General features: G+C 39.5%; 1 protein-coding gene across 3 annotated transcripts in view; it reads right to left on the reverse strand.

Moving 5' to 3' along the window:
* RARB (retinoic acid receptor beta) overlaps positions 1 to 16,559 on the reverse strand; it is a 399,083-nt gene that overhangs the window by 51,043 nt on the left and 331,481 nt on the right. The window lies entirely within an intron of this gene.

The raw sequence follows: 16,559 nt of genomic DNA on the forward strand, positions 1-16,559 counted from the left end.
TTGGAAGAGTGAGACATAGTTCTGAAAATCGGCTCATTTTCCCAGGGGGAATAAACATTTGGATTATCATTGAATTTCAGTGCTACCCCCCCCCCTGCAAAAAAACTCAATTTTTTGAAATAAGTATGTAATGCATAGAGAAGCTATAATTAATTTCCCAAGGAGTTCTTATATTTAACATTTTATTTCCTTGGAGGAATGGGGAGGGGAGAAAGAAGGGAAGGAGAGGAAAAGTAGGTCAGTGTGTTTCTTTTGCATGTCTTCTTTACTCCATTAAAAGTGCCTGTCAGATGACTAGCCAAGCCTATAATCCACAGTAAAAGCATGTTTGCATGCAGTTGCACTTTTTGCCAGGGGACATGCAGAATTCCATTTAGCTTCAGCCCCCAAATTAGGCATATGCTTTGAAAATGGAAAAATATCCTCACAGATTTTCAAGCAAAGCCATTTATATGGATGTAATAAACAACCTGTTACAGATATGGGACACTTTAGATAGAATCCCAGAGATAATTTAATGCTTACTATCCTTAGGCACTGCCTGTAGGAGTTTCAGGCACAACTTTTAAAAATCAGTCTCAGGATATTTTTGTATGTCAGTATCAGTACAATCCTATACATGTCTACTCAAATGCAAGCCCCAATGAATTACAAACTGACACAGCCTCTACTATTCCCTAGATCTACAGGAAAATAAACCCCAAATAATATAACATTTTAAGGAAAAGAAACAAAAAGGCAAAAAAAAAAAAAAAGATTGAAGAGTCTGAAATAGTTATAGCCATCAGTATCTGTTAATTGACTCCCATAATATTTTCTTCTTCCTCCTCCATCTATTAGAGCAGGGGTACACAACTGGGTCTTCCACATGTTTTTGCACTGCAATTCCTATATCTCCTCTACATATGCTAAGATAGCTGGGACTGCTGGGAGATGCAATCCAAAGGCACAGTTGCCCGATCAGTAGCAAAGACTCTTCTACTGCTGTGGCATTATTTTCCCCAAATGGTGGAGGACCTTTTTGTTTTCTCAGCCATTTTAGACATTAACTCTTTCACTGCTTACTAAATTCTGATAAATAATGTTATCACTTATTGATGGGTTTATCCGGGATTTAAACTCATTTTTTTTCCATGCAAGTGAATTTTTCAGAACAAAATCCTGACATGGGGGGATGACTATTTTCTCGGTTAGATGTATTCTTGGTCAAGACGATGTGGATGAGAAAATGTCTGAGCGTTCTTTATATCCCTGGAAAACCCCTATGCTGTGATGCTGTTGAAATCAAGTCAGCAATGTCTGGATAGAAAACTACTGATTGCTGTTGTGTGCCTTCAAGTTGTTTCTGACTCCAAGGCAAAGATACGATGTGGTTTTCTTTAAAGATTTGGTCAGAGGGGAGTTGTCATGGCCTTCCTCTGGGGTTGAGATAGTGTGACTTGCCCAAGGTAGACTTCCATGGCCAAGTGGGGATTCAAACCCTGATCACCACAGTTGCAATCTAATGCTCAAGGCATTACACCATGCTAGCTAGGTATTTATGGTAAATAAATATTTAAACAAACAACTAGGTGTTCATGTGCACTTAGTGTGCCAAGGCATCATGGGGAAGCGAAAGGCCTAGATACAGTATTATTACTTATTATATGCTTTTACATTGACTTAAACTTATAGTGACCCTATCCATAGCATTTATTCAGAGATTTGCCACTGCTTTCTTCTAAGGTTGAGAGAGTATGACTTTCCCAAAGTTACTCAGTGGTTCTCCATGGCCGAGGAGGGAGTCAAATTCTAGTTTTTCAGAGTCCTAGTATAATTCCTGAACCACTACACCATACTGGTTCTCTGTAATGTCTATTCCTCTGCTTAGTTGCCATAAACATACTGCCTGGGGGAAGGGGGAGAGGAGATGGTAAGAACTGCAGAGTCCTATTGTGACCCTTCTGGGAACAGGCACTGTATTTGTGATGGACTGGACAAACTGTCTTGGTTGTGTAACCAAAAGTGGGATCAGAGTTACGCAAGGCTGACAAAGCTAATTATAATGATATCTCAAGTACTGCCTTTCCACTGTTCACACTCTGTTTAGTTGCTGTTACTGTTTAACTTCCATATCCATTTCCATGTAAGATCTGGAAAACCTCTGATGAAAACTGTGCAGATGAAATCTAAAAGAAAACAGATAAAATGACTGAAGACACACCGGTTGGATGTTATTTTTAGAGCTAAGCCATAAGGTTAGTATCCTGGCTTGGGGCCAGGAGGAGCTGTAATGTGGCAGAAAGCCTCTTCACTAAGCTAGCTTTTCAAGACCATAGCTTTGGATAATTCCCTCTACAAAAACATCTAACGTATAACTAGTGAATGAAATGAAATTTATTATTATGGTCGATGACCAGCATAAAACAATATAAAACAGTACAATATTATACAATACCCAACTATTGAATGAATACAGCCTTCTTAAAAGGAAATTCTAAGGTTCTCCGCCTGAATTAAAAGGGCAATATTTGGAAGGGGTTTGTGTATGGGTGTTTCCTACGTATAGTTCAGCAATTCAATATTAACCAACACTCCATGATGAGCTGCCTGGAAAATGAAAAAAAGAACTCAATTCTCCTGAATACAGAACAATTTATTTGATTTTTTTTAAAGGTCACAAAGCAGTATATGATCTACTACACAAGCAATTCTCCACCTTACATCTCCAGGTGTTGCTGGACTTCCAGGTCCCAGAAGCTTCAGTTAGTATGGACAATAGCAAGGGCTTTTGGGAGTTCCACTCCAATAACATCTGGGGACCCGCAAATTGGGAAACACTGGTCTACACTAAGCTTCAGCTCTTTACTTAAAGACAGATTGAAGGTGAAACCTTCCATGGCAGAGTCATGAAAAATAACAACACAGGAGGTTCTTCAGAAAAAGGGATAGAAGGGTCTGATCTGCCAAGATGGTTAAAATAAAGAAGTAGGGTATATATGTGTATCTTAACTACAATAATTAAAGAAGTGAAACTTCTTTTTCTTTGCTCAGTGGGTATTAATGTCTCCTACTTTTTAGCCATTCAACCTGCTGTCATTACTTTAAATGACTCAGCAGCATAATCTTTGTGTTAAGACTTGTTCAATGAAGGTTATTTGGGGGGCACATTGCTTAACATTTCACTTTGCTCTCTCACAGCAGAGTTACACTCAATAAACATCTTACACACATAGTCTATACTGTCATTCCCCTCATCAATGCAGGAAAAACAGTTTGAAAGAAATACATGGAAATGATCATTTCAGTTTCTAGGCCAGCTTGAAGGGGGAAAAGAATGAAACTACAGTGGGACTTTGGCATCTCCTGGCATTTGTCTCCAGGACTCCATGTGTATACCAAAATCTGTGGATGCTCAGGTCCCATTAAATACAATGGCATAGTAAATAAGAAAATTAAATTAGTAAATAATAAATTAAATTAGTAAATAGTAAATTAAATACAATGGCAGAATAAAATGGCGTCCCTTATACAAAACTGCAAAATCAAGGTTTGCTTTTGGGGGTTTAAAAAATATATATTTTCAAGCTGTGGATGCTCAGGATAAAGAATCCATGGATATGGAGAGCCAAATGTAATTATATGACATTAAGAGGACTTTCTTGTATTTAATATACAGAAACAGTTTACTCCTCTTTCTATCTTCTCTGTATTTTCATTTGATTTAACAGAGCATGCTCTGTATAGCTATTTTAACATTTTCCTACATAATTTCAGGGTAGAAAAGAGACAAATATTGTCTTCTGCAAACAGTTAGGAGACCAAAAAACCCTTCCCCATACAAACACACACTCCTAGTAGAAACATGACAACTAAGAGACCAACCTGGACCTTTTCACCACCAAGTGAGGGAGTAAATGTTCTTACACTTCTTTTCCTCTCTGCTGCTACATAAAATCTGAGCTGAAGCCTTTAGTGATGCTATTGGAAAATCCCTTCCACCCAAAAAATTTGAATGTGATTTGAATCACATAACTGGAAACATTTGTCATTGCGTTCTGTACGGCAATATTTATAGACAATCCATGAGAAGACTCGCTGAACCATTGTGTAAATGCTCTGGCCAATTCAACTGACTCTGTTAAGATAATGTATGTTCCTGTCTACCTGAAAGAAACCTAAAGCTTGTAGATTAAATTCAATAAAACCAAGGACAAAATTTACTGCAAGAAATGCTGTAAACTGTCCAAATATGCATATAAAAATGTTCATAATTTAGTGAGATGCACCTTTGAATGTATGGACTGCCTATACGTATGTTATCAGTTTGCTTTTTGTCTGAGCATAGTTAATACCTCACTTTACTTGTTTGCAAAGATTCTGAAGGCCTGAAGTCTAATAGGCTAAAACAATGCATTTTGTTTGTACAGCAACTCTAGAGATGTGGGTTGTGGGGTTTTTTGTTTTTGTAAAGACCACATCAAGGGAGGAGGGGGTTAACATCTCATCTTTGATTCCGCTTACTCTCATTGTTATCAACCCCTATTGCAGCAGCTGTTCATTTCATTAAAAAAAAACCACCCACCAGCAGCACATATTTGTAGTCTGGTATTGTACATGTTTTAAAAGAGTCGATTTTGGAGATGATTTAGGCACCAAAGCTATATTAAATATCTTAATATTACAACTTGAATTAAATATACAACTAATCAAAAATAAAAGAGAAGTCTCCTGAGACCAGCAAGAAAAGGATTTATGTATGCAAAGCAAACTTGGCCATGCAGCAGGTAAAAATTCTGATGAAATGGATCATTATGTAGAGAGATCTTGTAGCACCTTTGAGACAAACTGAAAGAAAGAAGCTGGCAGCATGAGCTTCCATAGACTTAAGTCTACTTCCTCAAATGCATTTAGTGGAGTGGAAACCAGGAACAAACACATGCCACTGGTATGTGAGAATGTTAATTCAAATTCAAAATCCTTTGTATATTGAAATGGAGCAAGTCCAGTTTTTAACTATGGTTGTTAGTCAACAAAAACATTGGGAACTGGCCAATGTGTATGGAAATGAAGAGCAAGTCCAGTTTGGCTTTGGAAACTAATGGATGTTCCAGCAGAGGGTCTGTGAAAGGCTCCTCACCATGGACATTATATCTCAGAGAATAAGGGCTAGTGTAACATCCAGCTGAGGACAAGTAGTCAAACTTTATGTCCGCTTATTAACTGTATCTCCATCATGTTGCTCTGTTCAAACAAGGAAAACAATCACACACAGACAAATATCTCAGTGGTACAAAACTTTCAGCTGAACAGCTGCAGCCTCATACCACTGTTTCTGCTTTTCTGTTTCTATGTTTGCCATGAAAAATTTACAACAGTACCAAAAATAAAACCATCTCACTGTCCCAGACATCCCATAAAGCTGGAAGGAGCTTTGCCAGAATTAAATTAACCATGATTCTTAGTAGGAACTGACCTCTTTTCTGGGGCAATGGTACTGTTCCTCCAAGCTTGGAAAAGCTACTGTTTTGGACTTCAGCTTCCAGATTCTGGGAGTTGTAGTCCAGATAGGCAACTTTTCTGGCATTTGTAATCCCAGATATAATAGTACAGTCGGACCTTGGTATCCATGGGGGATCCGTTCCGGACACACACACACCACAGATAACAAAAAAACTCAGGACCTCAAAACTCATTCTCCCTCATGGCGGTGTGACATGCACACAGTGCCATTGGAGACAATGGCAGCTTACTGTCCATGGATGCTTAAATCTGCTGGTGGCAAGCCTGTGGATAAGGGGGCCCAATGTATAGTATTATAGCATGTTGTAGTGGCTTGAGTGATGGACTATGACTCTGGAGACCAGGGTACAAATCCCAGTTCAGCCACGGAAACCCTTTGGGTGACCTTGGGCAAGTCACACTATTTCTCAGCCTCAGAGAATGGCAATGGCAAACCTTCTCTGAAGAAACCTGTGAAGAAAACCCCATCTTATGTTCAATTTAGGGTCATCATATGTTGGAAACAACTTGAAAGCACTTCAAGTGCGACAACGACAATGATGGCAACAACAATTATTAGAGAATATTATCATCCCTAGCCATAGCGCAGGGTGGGCAGAACACAAACTTTAGGTGATATGCCTAAAGCCAGCTGTGTATCCCACATATTATCCTGGAGCTCCTTGGACCAACCTCCCAAACTGATTTTACTACTGCTAAAGTATTCTTTTAAAAAATGGACTCCTGCCACTTCTGATATTTATTTTATTTTAATTTGCATTTCTGGGTCTGTTGGTCAATGAACTATTGCACCCTGCTCTATCCCTTTTCTGTATCTCTTCCATCTGTAGGTCCTTTTTTTGTGGAACGCCAGCAAAAGAACAGCCTGGTATGGAATAGTAACAGGATATGTTTCATTCTTCCAGATGATCCTTTGCCATGGAGGAAAAATCTCTGAGAATTTGTTATTTTCTTCAGCCACACATTCGCTTGTGTAGAATACTGTTCTGAAGCAAAACAAGTTGCAAATGAATGCATGGGCTATTAATCTGCTGTACATGGCACAGGAGGGAAAGCTCATTAGCTGAGTTGATGCAATTACTGCTATTACATAACTGTCTCTCCTGAACATGGATTTAATTTTGTTATTAATAATTTACTCTAAGATGCTGCTTTAAAGCCTTAAAGCTGGCAAGTGAAAGGCAGAGCAAAACTGGGAGGAGAGGTTAGAGAAAGGCAATGAGGGAGAGATTTCCTCTGTTCCCTAAAGGCTGCGAAACAAAACTGTCCATCTACTGAGAAGCATTAAGCACTTCCCTCATGAGCAAAGATACTTAATCACAGAAAAAATAATGCATTGATACATTTCAAATTTATCTAAACCATTATATCATTGATCAATCACCAAAGCATATACAGTACTGACCCCCAAACTGGCACCTTCCAGGAAACAAGCATTACTAGGTGCCATACTGGTTGGGGATGATGAATACACACAACACACCTGGAGGGCACTAGACTGGGAAAGGCTGGTGTGGGCCATTATTGTTTATTCCATATCATAAGACTGAGGGCTGTTGTACTAGTTGTCAGTTTGGTTTATGTTGGACAATGGAAAGATCAATACATTTTGAGTGCTGTTTGGTTTCTAATTAAGTCCCTTCAGACACAGATCTCATCACTGAAATTGATTCAGAGCTGTTGAACAGGTAAATGGACAAAAGCTTCTGTACCAAAGAATGGACCCACATCCATGTCAATATGCAAACATTGGGAGAGTACAACCAGCCAAGCATATAGTATCAGGAACAAATCTAACTGGTATGATCCAGCACCAGGGATGTAATTCTTTTCTAATTTTACTTTTCAAAAGCGGTCATGAATAATTTTTAGCAAATTTCATCCCACTGAATTTTTTTTTTAAACTTCAGTTTTTGAAGAGTACTCATAGCTCAGGACTTTTCTGGCACCAAATCTGTGCACGTAAATGCTATTTCGTGTACAGAAAATGCTGTAGTTAGGGTGTTATTCTATATGAAATTCAGATATTTTGGGGGTTGAACAGACCACCCCAATAGAGCAAAGTCCCACCGCTCCTTTCAGCACCGTATTGGAGCCACAGAAACCACATGCTGCTGCCCCAATACAGCAGTTTGCTGCTCTAAAAAGAAGCAGCAAACTGCTGCTTCTTTTTTGAATGGTAAGAAGTGGCCCTTGCCACAGTGGCGATGGCTTTTTGGCATTTCTTCAGCACAGCACATCTAAACGCTGTACCAAGGAAATGGTGTGATGTTAGTTGCCGTGCAGTCAAGTGTGCAGCGTGATGCCGGCATGGGGGGGGGGGAATAGGGGCATGCGGTCACCATGCCCCAAATCCACCCTGATACCGGCATTTCTTGCCAGTCTGTTCAGGTTGTTTGTGTAGAAAACAGCATTTTCTTTACAAAAAGAATGTATGTGCATGGAAATATTAGCTTCTGCACAGAAAATGTTGCTTCCTGCACAGAAAATGTTATTTTCTACACAAAATGTGTGAACTTTCTACAGAATAGTTACAATTTTATACAAAAAAAGGAGAAGTGGTAGATATTGAAAGGCAATGTTCCATCTCATTTCCTGAACTGCAAACATTCTTGGATGTCTGGGATTCTCCTCATCAAGATTTCCTGATACCCATGAAACACATTTTTGACCATTTAAAATGTTTTCAGATATTCTTTCCATCGCTATAAATGCCCATCTTGCACTGGTTTTAAATGTGCAAGCTCATCCCTCGAGAGATCTAGAGTGATCAGGTTTTTCTGCTTCTGCCAAGATAGGCTTAACTTATTGGCTTTCTAGCTGACATACTACTGTAAGGCAAAACAGCCTTGAGAAAAGGGGAGAGAAAAACCTGGCAACCCTATGTGCAGCACATAAGCAGGTTCCCTGTGCAGGCATGTGATGTGGTTTGCTGGATCAGGGCCAATTTGCTTTTTTCCTAGTACAATACATTCCCTATCTCAGTTTGGACTTGTAGACACTAATCAAAAGAGAAAACACAAATCTGTATGTGCCATCAGTCTCGGTTCATTAGCTCTGCAGAGAAAGAAAGAGAGGGAGAGAGAGAGAGAGAAAAAGAGAGAGAGAAATCATAGTAAAAAGGATCATAAAATCCCTGGATATGTTCAAAGAGAATAATTATTCTGCTACAAATCTCTGAATTAATTGCATTTCACCATTTACCTAGTTGAAAGTAAATCACTAGATAGTAAAATAAATGGGTTCTGCTGCTCTTCACAACCATATTATGCTTATTGGTGCCTTTAAAGCCTATCAACCACGGGGACTGGGGACTGACTTTCCACACATAGCTGCTTCCTATTGAAATTGCCTACTGAGGCACTCTTTTGCCTCAGGGATGTATGCACCTTGTTTTGCTTTTTCATAAGACATCCACAGAACCAAACAGTAATGTACACATATAGAATTTCACACAGTTCCAGTTGGGCATTCATTCTTCCTTTTGCCCTCAGGAGTAAGCATTTGGGTTGCTATTTCAATTGTCCACCATGATTAACTTCCCATTGAGGGCTGGTTAAGCGGTGTAGACTTGTTTCCTTACATAGCCTTGGGAATGTACAGTTTTGTCCTTTGTTTGTGGCATTCATGCTGTAAGAGGCAATCAGGCACTTCAGGATGAGGATAGTAGGGGCTGAAGTGAAATGGGCAAAGGCCGACACAAACACGCACACCTTAAAAGCCTCTGACAAACAGGCTTTTGTCTAAACATCCACCTAAAGAAATGTTTTATTTCAAAATGCCAGATTAGAAAGAAGCTTACCATGTAAGCCTTTCAACTTCTGAAAGATGACAGCTTCCAGAGAGAACCTATTGGGCTGCTTTGGATGCAGGCCTAACTTAACACCAGGTTCAGCATGCTTTAGGGCACTGAAATCAATGGATTTAAGCACACCAAACTCTTTGTTGGATTTTTAGGTCATAACGTTAAAATCAGTTTTCAGTATTATGATGCAAAAGCTGCAAGCAGGCCTTCAGCTCACACGCTCCCTTCTTTTCTGTATTCTTCTGTGGCTGCAAGGCAGATTATTGGAAGCATCCTCATGTGACCAGAAAAAAAAGTAACGTGTTGCCAAGAAAGAGATAACAAAAGACGACGCAGGTTTGAAAAAATAAAAATGTTCATACTGACATATATAGTCAGCCGTCCGTTCTTGCAGGAAATCCATTCCAGACACATACACCTCTGTGAAAACGTAAACTCGCACATATTCAAGCCCCATAAGCTTGATTGGGGTGTGTACCCCATTTTAATCTCTTCCGTTTGCTCCTTGTGAGTAAGTGAGGTGCACGGATATTAAGTCCGTGCAAACAGAGGGGCAACTGTATGTGTAGATGCAAATGTAGAAATAATGAGTCTATATAAACAGAAATATAATGATTATGCTCACAGTGGAGAAAAGATGAATTCTGCTCTCCCTTCATAAGATTTAGTCCTCTTCCAAGCAGACAGGGCATTTTAGTTCCACAGAGGGGTGAAACAGACAGTCAAAATAAGCAGGTTTCTGGTCAGCTTCGAGGTGGAGCATTTAGATGATGCATACCTTGAAGCCGACCAAACACATGGACACGTACAGTCCCAGGCAAAATGGTCCCCAGTTGATGCTCCCCACTCTTCCTCAATCTCCTTGGCTTACCGGGGTCCCTTTTCTTAAATAAAGGAAGAAAGAAACTGATCACTCATTTTAGTTAGCTGGCCAGTAATCCTAGAAACCAGAGCGTTCATCTCCCATTGCCTTGCACTCTTTGGCATTCTGATGAATGCTTTTGGGACAACCAAAGGAAAGGAAAGGATATTTAGAGACCTGCACTATGCTTTCCAGGCACCCATCTTTGAAAAATTAAAATTTAATTTTAAAAGATTTTAAAAATTAATGAGAAGCAAAGGCACCAGATCTGATCTTGAAAGCTAAGCTTGGTCAGCATTGGTTAGTACTTGGATGGGAGACCTACAATGAATACCAAGTGCTGTAGTCTACATTTCAGGGGAAGGAACAGGAAAAACCATCTCTTGAGTATTCCTTGCCTTAAAAAACCAATGACCACTGATCGACAGGCAATTTGGAGGCATGTACACACAGAGAGAGGGATTCAGTAAGTACCTAGTATGGCGTCTGTGGTAGTCCGTGGATGCCATATTGCTGTTTCCAGATTTAGACTAATGAAATGGAAGTAGATTTCATCTTCAAAGCTTTGGTTCATGAAGGACCATCAAAACATTTGTTGCAATGGACAAGTGAAATGTTGAGGACATGTGCTGTTAACATAAAAATTTAATATTTTGAGTGAATAATGTTTTGGGTGCAGAACGTAGATATTTGCAGAACTCTGTGGAAAACGTAGAGCACTTTGACTCACATCAAGGCTCCTTCCCTTTTTTTTGTCCTATGAGATAGATATCATGGTGGGTGAGGTTTAAAATGTGTGATTTATTATTTGGGGCTCAAACCCATTCTCTGCCTTGTAATTTTATTTCTCGGGAAATTATTCCTGTTCCTAGGCAGTTCCTCATGGCAGCCACCTTGTCAGGTTGCCTATAATAGTTTTTCAAATTTCCAAATGTGCCTACAAATCCAAAGGAGTTAAAGACTAACTGATCTAAACAGTCCTGGATAGCAGGCTATGTATGTTTACTTGGCAGTAAGTTCTGCTGTGTTCAGTGGGGCTTAGTTAAAGGTTAGCATGCATAAGCTTGCAGCCTAAAGTCAAAACAGCCTTGTTCTTTGTTACTATAGCCAGATGTTCAGGTATCTTAATTTAATTTAACCTGAAGATATTGATAATTTTATTATTCTGCTTCCTTGCCAACTCTTGAATCTGAATTATTATCAACTATATTTAATATGGTCTCTAAATCCATGTAAACCCCACAGAGTTCTGCTTTGTTAAGAGTTTAGCAAGTAATTTATATAGGCAATATGTAGGCACTCTAGCTCTAACTACAATATTGTTTCTTAGTGCAGGTGCAAGCCATGGCATCTTGTGTTGCAGACCCCATATGCTTCTAAAGCTTGTACAGAGAAGACAGAGTTTAGGATCTATTTTGCTTTCACATCTAAGTCTGCAGCACTCTCTTTTGACTGAAAATACAAGGTAACTAAAGAAACACAGATGTTTAGATTAGATCCATGGTATACATTACAGTTTGGTTAGGAAGCCCGCTTCTCATGATAAACACAGAGAAATACAGATGTACAGTACTCAGTTCAAGAGCAAAAATCATGTGTCTAGTCCACAAAAAGAATAGAAAGTAAGCTTAAAATTAGGAAGGATACCATAAATCCCTCTCTCTCTCTCTGCATGCTTTTGTGTCTTCAGGTTGCCTATTGACATATGGTGACCCAATGAATTTTTTAGGGTTTTCGTAGGCAAGGAATACTCAGAGGTGGTTTTGCCAGTTCATTCCTTTGAAATATAGCCTACAGCACCTGGTATTTGTTTGTGGTCTCTCATCCTAGGACTAACTACAGGGGACCTTGTTTAGTTTCCAAGATCAGATGGGATCTGGTGCCTTCAGAGTATCACCCCATAAATACAGACACAGAAGTACATGATACAAAATAGACCTGCAATAAAATCCTGCAGTTATGTCCTTGCCATCTAAGCTATACTGGTTGTGTTCCAGAGCTTGGAAGATTACAGTACTTTAAAAATTAAATCATTCCTATCACTTGGTGTCTTACTTGTTGACATGATAGCCCCGTTTAAATACTTGAAGGGATATCACATTGAGGAGGGAGCAAGCTTGTTTTCTGCTGCTCCAGAGACTAGGACCCAGAGCAATGGATGTAAACTACAAGAAAAGAAATTCCACCTCAACATTAGGAGGAATTTCCTGACAGTAAAGGCTGTTTGACAGTGGAATAAACTCCCTTGGAGTGTAGTGGAGTCTCCTTCCTTAGAGGTCTTTAAACAGAGGCTGGATGGCCATCTGTCAGGGATGCTTTGATTGAGATTTCCTGCATGGCAGAATGGGGTTGGACTGGATGGCCCTTGTGATCTCTATGATTCTATTATTCTTTTTGTTGTTGTTGAAAAATTCTTAGGTTGGATAATAGAATGGCATAACATGTCAAAATGCCTCAAAATGATCTTATAAAGTAATGTTTAACGGTAACTAGAAAAAGTTACTCATTACACTATTGGCATAATATAATTCCTCTTCATTATGTTACTCTTAAAACTATGGAGAGTATCTCATGCCCCCCCTCCTGATCTGGTCATGGGCTGAGACCATGTAAAAATGGATATTATCGCACAGTTTCATGCCCAGATTGGAGGCATCTTGTACCCAATTGGGTTTTCTACCATACTTTGCAAAAAGTCACATTCAGGAGAAAAAAGCCAGTGTGATAATCTCCTATGTTTCACCTATTACCAAGAAGAGTGACATCTTATATGCAACTGCACCTATCCATAATATATTACTTCTAAGCTCTGCTGAAATGTATGCAGCATATATAGTGACTCAAAGAGCTCTGCATACCCTTCCTTGCTGCACAAATGATTACTCATCAGCAAGGCAGCAGAATGCAGATTGATTTTTCAGTGCTGCTACTGGATGAGTGCCCCTTATCTGGAATCTTGAAATCTGAAATATTCCAAAAACAAAAATGATTTTTCATGGGTGGCTGATAGTGACATCTTTGCTTTCTGATGGGTCAGTGTACACAAACATGTGTAAAAGTATTTAAAAATATTGTATAAAATGACCGTCAGGGTATGTGTATAAGATGTTTATGAAAGATAAACCTATCTCCCAGATATCTCATCATGTACATATGTACATATATGTATATATCCTCATGTACATATATGCAAATACAACTAAACCAAAATCCAAAAAAATAAAAATCTGAAATCCCAAACACTTCTGATCCCAAACATTTTGGATTAGGGAGACTCCACCTAATAACAGCAATGAAGAAACAGCAATCTTGATCATAGAATCATAGAATCGTAGAGTTGGAAGAGACCACAAGGGCCATCCAGTCCAACCCCCTGCCATGCAAGAAATCTCTATCAAAGCATCCCCGACAGATGGCCATCCAGCCTCTGCTTAAAGACCTTTAAAGAAGGAGACTCCACCACACACCGAGGGAGTTTGTTCCACTGTCAAACAGCCCTTACTGTCAGGAAGTTCCTCCTAATGTTGAGGTGGAATCTCTTTTCCTGGAGCTTGCATCCATTGTTCCGAGTCCTGTTCTCTGGAGCAGCAGAAAACAAGTTTGCTTCCTCCTCAATATGACACCCCTTCAAATATTTAAACAGGGCTATCATATCACCTCTTAACCTTCTTTTCTCCAGGCTAAACATTCCCAGCTCCCTAAGTCATTCCTCATAGGACATGGTTTCCAAACCCTTAACCATTATAGTTGCCCTCCTTTGGATGCGCTCCAGTTTCTCAATGTCCTTTTTGAATTGTGATGCCCAGAACTGGATATAATCCAGGTGGGGCCTGACCAAAGCAAAATATAGTGGCACTATTACTTCTCTTGATCTAGACACTATACTTTTAGGATACCCAGATGTGCTCTCCCAGTTATTCTGATACAGACAGGTTATTGGGGACAGGCTTAAAACTTGCCCCTCCCCAGAGGTCTTCACCAGAAGTGCTAAGAGAGAGGGAAGAGACTTTTCCCAAACTCACTGAAGATCCCAATAGCACTGTATATGTCCTCATGCATTAAATTCAACACTCTTACAATCAGTGTATATTTGTACATAGGTTTCCAGTTCATACACTTGTATATTCATACCACTTGTTCAGCATGTGTACATGATATACAGATGGCTAATCTGTATGTCTGCAGAGGGATGTCCTGCTGGGAATGCTTTAACCAAAGATACTCCAATGAGCAGGGGGTTGGATGAGGTCCCTTCCACCTTTATGCTTCTATGATTCAACATTCTCTGTACACATGTTCTTAGACTGTGTATGCACTGAATGTAAAATGTGAGCATCCCTTTTGTTTACATATGTACGTGTGCGTGCGTGCTTGGTTCATGTCCTACCTTGCCTGCTCCATTTCCCTTGCTCATGTCCCCATATCCACTGGTATGTGGCCCCCCCAACATGTCATCCAACACCAAATGTAGCTCTCATCCTGAAAAGATGGGGTGGGGAAGAAGATGCTGAGGGCAGCAGTTTCATTTCAAGCCTCATAGTTTGTTTAATTTACTGCTTGCTGTTATTGTTTTATTGCCTTCTTGTTTGTTGGTTTTACCACTGTTTTATTGTTTTAATCATTTAATTGTCTTTCAAATGGCAAGGCAAAGTTAGAGTACTTAACAACTGATAACTAAGCTGCTCTTCCCTTGTTAGGCCTGGATTCACCAACTTTCAGTTGAAATACTTCAGCTATAGAATGGAAGAGTAAATGATGCTAGCCTTCAAATACACCTCAGAATGTCAAGTTTTATTTTAGTTTGGCAGAAAACAAAAACAAAGCAGGTATTCACACTGGAGAAAAAAAAAGATGTTTGTTGCCTATACTTCTGGCTGTTTTTGCCTTGCTCTGATGCTGTTTGCTTTCATTCTCTGACCAATGGTTATGCTGCCAGGCCAAGCTAAAAGGCCTTTCCCTTGGTGCAACTATTCAAAGAAGACGACAGGCAGTGTCCTTGTTTGCAAACTGGTGTCTGACTGGGTTCTGGCTGTTGTTATTGAAGAGTTCCAGAATCAAAAGAGAAAAGATTCCCATTCAGGATTCCAACCAGATGCTCTGTTGTTCAGCTTAATATAAATTATTAGGTGGTGAGCAAGCTAATTCACTTTCCATTTTTCTTATTCAAGAGATATTCAAGAGAATGTTAAGTGTATCTTGGGAAAAAGAAAAATGGAAAGTGATTTTTTCCCTAGTAGTCTATATCAGATGTAATCCTGCAAGGAACACTGGTTAAAGGAAGGCAGAGCAACCTTTTAAAAGTTGCATTATTGGGTTACACACATTATTATTATTATTATTATTATTATTATTATTATTATTATTATGCTTTATTTATATAGTGCTGTAGAGTTACACAGCGCTGTACATATAACAGGCGAGGTGAAACAGCAGATGGGCTAAGAGTATATTAATTGTGGTTTGGGGTTTGTTGTTGCTTTTGGAGGATGTTGCGCAACTTTGATTGTTGCTTCTATTTTTCTTTGGTGGAGGGTATATTTCTCCATACTTTGGGATTCACCCAAGCATGCTGATTGACACTTTTGTTTTGCTTGGCTCTTTTTCTCTATCCCTGTTGGCACAGGGGCCATGGATTTGTTATTAGAATGCTCCCACTTGCTGCATGCATATTTACAAGGGTTGCTGCAACTGTCATGTAAGACTAAACCTCAGAGAGAGAAAAAAACAAGAAAGGAAACATCACAACATTTGCAACACTGTTAAAGTGGGGTTCATGGCAAAGGCTTCATGCCTCACTCCATCTCAACCATAGACCTGCCATTTTTCCTAGATCTCTGCAGGAATTTATTTTTAAATCTGACTATGCACATGTCTTCGTGCTCACCAATCTTCCCTCATAGGCACCCTTCTTCCAAAGCTGTTTTCTTTTGTTCTGATTTTGCCCATGACGTTGCATAGTATGTCTAATCTATGGGTGCAGGATAAATATATTTGTGTTAAAGTACACATACAGGAAGCAGTAACCATAAAAAGGAGGAACCACGGTGCGTGAAAGCTTGCACATTTTTCCTTCCTGATGACTTTGCAATCCATGCTAACACCACTGAGATGCTGTTTCGACTGACAACAGAATCACTGTGTAGCATGCAGGGCTTTATCACATTCAAGTCCCATAGAAAAGCCCTGCATTATATTGACATGCTCCTTATTAGATACAACAAGACCTTTTTATAAAAGCAGCTATTACAATTTCTGACTAGAGATGGGGTTGTAAACTAGATTTGTACACCCTAAATTGTGGAAGGTTCAGGAGTTAATTTTCTACCCCAGGCAATTTTGGGGAATACATGGACTACCAAAATAGCAACAGCAGCAGAGCCACCCCAAAGT

Source organism: Sceloporus occidentalis, unplaced genomic scaffold, assembly GCF_023333645.1.
Source record: "Sceloporus occidentalis isolate IW3139 unplaced genomic scaffold, rSceOcc1.0.p SCAF_7, whole genome shotgun sequence".
In the NCBI taxonomy this organism is placed as follows: Eukaryota; Metazoa; Chordata; class Lepidosauria; order Squamata; family Phrynosomatidae; genus Sceloporus; species Sceloporus occidentalis.